Below are 4,298 nucleotides of genomic sequence, written 5' to 3'. Positions count from 1 at the left end.
AGAAGGGATGAAAAAGAAGGGATAAAAGAGTGATAGAGTTGTGAAAAGTTGTTGTTTTCGTTCTTTCCATCACTGGACCATGTATATCGAGTTTGGTGGATTTATCTTGAAATCTGACAAAATGAGAGCAGTTTGAAAATTGGCCCCATGCAAGTCTATGGGAAAAATGGCTCGGTTGGAGGCATAAAAAGGGTGGAGGCAGGTGGTGTATCTTTCTATAAAGCACAAGCACACTATTCTGATATAGGGCGGAGGTTTCTACAAAGTTTGGTGGTTCTATCTTAAAAGCTGTGGACGAAATAGCGTGTCAAATTTTTACGAGTCGGAATAATAATAATAATAATAACTAGAAAGTAAAGTTTGTGAACAAACTTTAAGTTGGCTTGACAAAGCCTGTTGTAACAGCAATGTTAAGTATGTTAAATGATAATAGTTGGTCCCAGAAAAGCATAGTAGTTCAATAAGGACAGCAAATATAGTTTGTTTTATCTTAACAGCTGAAACAGATTAAAAAATCAATGGTTTCCTATGGGAGGATGGAGGGATGAAAACGAATGAATAGAAGAAAAAACTGTTTAAAACCATGTAAGACCATATTTAGTATATTTACAGTTGAGTGAGTACAGCAGTTTTAGTTGTTCTATTTATACATCTGGAGTTATAAAACCAAATGAACCATGTGGGAGGATGGAGGGATGAATGAAATGATAGAAATGGCATCGATATGAAATGCAGCGCAGTGGTAGGAATCAGCTATTGAGTCATTTCACCAAGTTTGATCACTGTATCTTTAAAATTAAGGGATTTTTAACATAAATTGATTCTTATGGGAGGATGGAGGGATGATTGAAATGATATAATCGGAGGATAGACAAATGGCATCAATATGATATTCAGTGTAGTGCTAGGGATGAGGTAGTGAGTCATGTCACCAAGTTTGATCACTGTATCTTGAAAATTAAGGATTTGATTAAATCAATGTTTATCTATGAGAGGATGGAGGGATGAATGAAGTGATAGAATGGGAGGATAGACAAATGGCTTCAATATGATATTCAGTGCAGTGCTAGGGACCAGCTACTGAGTCAGGTCACCAAGTTTGATCTCTATATCTTGAAAATTAAGGGATTTTTTTAAATCAGTGGATTCTTATGGAATGATGGAGTTTGATTAAGTTATATCAGATGGAGGGATGAAAAAAGAAAGAATAGAATAAAATAAAAAGCTGTTTTAGACCATATAAGACCATATGACAACATGTTTAGCATATATATACAATTGAATTGGTACAGCAGATTTAGTTGTTCTATCTATACATCTGTGTTATATCAGTGGTTTCCAATGGGAGAATGGAGGGATGAAGGGATGAAAAAAAATGAATAGTTGAAAATAAAAGGCTGTTTTAAACCATATGGCTTCTGTGGCTGCTTTACTTACATGCATTTCCTGGAGTATACTGTTGTGTTTGGTCTGCCTGGTGGCCTGAGTATTTCAGTTTAAACTGGATAATAAAGCCTTTTGCTCACAGCATCTGCCTCCTGATGCCTCTGTCCCCGCGTCACAATAAGACCATATAACATCATATTTATCATATTTACAGTTGAATCATTACAGCAGATTTAGTTGTTCTATCTATACATCTGATGGAGTTAAATCGGTGGTTTCCAATGGGAGGATGAAAGGATGAAAAAAGAATGAATAGAAGATAATAAAAAGCTGTTTTAGATCATATCAGTGTCACGGTGGGTCAGCCCAGACGCAACCAGAGGGCGCGCAGACACACTCCTTCCCACTCACACACGCCCACTCCGACTATGCGCACGCCCTCTCACTCCCGGACACTCCCTCACTCCCAATCACCCGAGTATTAGCACCTGGCACTAATTGGACTCGGGCACTTTAAATCCCCACAGGTAGCGCCGTACAGTGCTGCGCATTCAGCTTGTACACCTCCCCTCGCTACGGTGAGGACTTTTAATCTATGAACCTGGAATTGACACCTCTAATCATAAGATGCCATGTGTTTTCACAGAAGAGCCAAACCAAACAAAAAGGTATTCGTTTTCAATTATTGCTTTGTAGAACTGTAAAATTGTGCAATACAGTTTCTTGAGCTGTCTCAAGGAATATATATATAGACATACATGCTGTTTGAGGACCACTGTTCATTCCACTCAGAACTTTTTCACCACTGTAATTACACCTATAAGGTGGTGTCATCTGCAAACTAAAGTAATTGAACTGAGCTGCTGATGGGAGTGCAGTTATTCATGTACGGAGAAGAGAAAAGCCTTCATTAATAATTCTGATGTTAATGAATATATTATCATTGTAATTGCATTACTCTGTCACGTGTATGCTTCGTGCGTGTATATATTGACTGGGAAACTGATCGTGACGTGGAGGGAACGAAGTAACTGGTAACTACGGACAGGAAGCACATATTAATGGTGAGTTAACGCTTTTCCCCATTTTGTATATCGTTGGTCTGTAAGGTGCATTATTGATAGCTGCTTATGCTCATGTGTGTTGCCCTACTGTGCAACCTCGTCGTCAAAAGCGTTGCTATTATGAAAAGGTTCGAAGCCTTTGATCCAGACTCCTAATGTGTTTATAACTGAGCTCATTCACAGCAGACTACTATATAACGGGTAAGTTATGGCTATAGCTAGCTAGCTTTGTGGCTACTTCAACATCAAGTAAGGGAACGCTAAGTTACGGTGAAAGATGTAGTTTTACAAACATTTGTGTAAAAGCTTGATGTTGCATTGTGTTAGTCGGTGTGCACATCTTTACAACATGCAGATTTATTAAGAGTATGTTAAATTAAAGCTAGATAGCTAGTAAATCGCAGGTAGCTAAACACGTAGGCGTTAACGTAGTTGTCTACAGCAGCTGCCTGCTGTTTTGTTTAAAGTCATGGCCAGATTTGCTTTTTTTTTAAAGCAATATGAAATAAAAAATATTGGCATTAGCTACTTGGTTGCTAGCTTGCGTCATTCACATTAGTTCAAATATTATGCTTTTTTTAAATGTTCTGTTCATTTTCGTGATTACATCAGGCAATGGCAGTGCTTTCCCAAATGAGGAAACTGCGAAAGAATAACTGCTCACGGAGCCAGCTAAGGGTATCGCGACTTCAGACTTGGATTCAGACAGACAGCAGGTAAAATGTTGCGCTAGAAATAACGTGTAATTTACTGCATAATTAATATAACGCCTACTTTTTCAGCATTTTTTAGTTTGGTAAGTATATGAATAACTAAAAATGTAAGTTGAAATGATTTGATAACCATAGGCTATAGCTAAACATCTTGCAGTCATATTGATGGATAACAATATTAAGGCCAACATACCATGTTGCTGCTTAAATTGGCTACAAAGAAACAGCAGTGTATACAATCCCCAACTTTCACTTGGTTTCTTTAAAGGCTTTATTCCATTTTTAGTATATTGTCACATACATGCATGATACTTTGTGTTTACTGAAGCTTAAATGTTTGAAAACATTAATTGCATAACTTTCACCTTTATGGTTGTGTAGGATGTGGAATTCCATTTGAAGCCCACAGTTCTATCAGTTGTCCAGCAGAGGTCGGTGAGGGTTATCTGCTGGCCTACATGGATGGCGTTCAGGGCAGTCTCCCGCCAAAGGGATACTTGGACTCTCTTGTATCCATCCGCAAGTGAGGGGTCCACAATGGGCACGTCCCCCTCGTGAAGCTTGACCTGTCGAGGTGCACTCACCTCAAAATAAATCAAGACAAATATTTGCACTGTAATTGCATTGTACATGTCTGCAAAAGTTTACACTGTACAAAAGTCTTGATGGGCAGCAAGAAAATTGGATGTTTATATTAAAAAATAAAAAACAATTTCAATTGAACAACAAATGGATTTAAATGTAAGTACTTATTCTAAGTAGCATTTGTGGCAGTGCAAATGTGTCATGTATCCTTCATAGAGTAAAATGTAATGATCTATTATTCCAGAAACTACCCAGCCTTATGCATTTTCCTCCCTATTTAGTCTAGATATCATTAATTAACCAAAACTTGAATATGTTCCTAATTATTCAGAGATTTTGAAATATAATCTGTTCCACCACTGGTGACTGGCAACAAGTACACACGTGTGTGCACACCTTAAGTGAACACAATGGAGTATAACTTACAGCATCCACTGTTCCCTGCAGGATGGCAAGATGGTTTTCCGGGGTCTTTTCTCCAATCTCTGCTGTCACACTTTGAGGCTCGATGACCCGGATTGCCATTTCTTCTGCCTCCATGGACACCTCA

At 38.2% G+C, this 4,298-nt stretch overlaps 1 long non-coding RNA gene across 1 annotated transcript; it reads left to right on the top strand.

The window, feature by feature from the left end:
- Positions 1-1,955: 1,955 nt before the first annotated feature.
- On the top strand, positions 1,956-4,015 carry LOC143508706 (uncharacterized). The gene is made up of 3 exons (XR_013129423.1): positions 1,956-2,450; positions 3,063-3,166; positions 3,545-4,015. It is a non-coding gene; the product is annotated as an uncharacterized LOC143508706 (long non-coding RNA).
- Positions 4,016-4,298: the final 283 nt, after the last annotated feature.

This window comes from Brachyhypopomus gauderio, chromosome 2 (genome assembly GCF_052324685.1).
Source record: "Brachyhypopomus gauderio isolate BG-103 chromosome 2, BGAUD_0.2, whole genome shotgun sequence".
NCBI lineage: Eukaryota > Metazoa > Chordata > Actinopteri > Gymnotiformes > Hypopomidae > Brachyhypopomus > Brachyhypopomus gauderio.
Note: the sequence above shows the minus strand (reverse complement) of the source record. Positions and strands in the feature narration are given on the sequence as shown.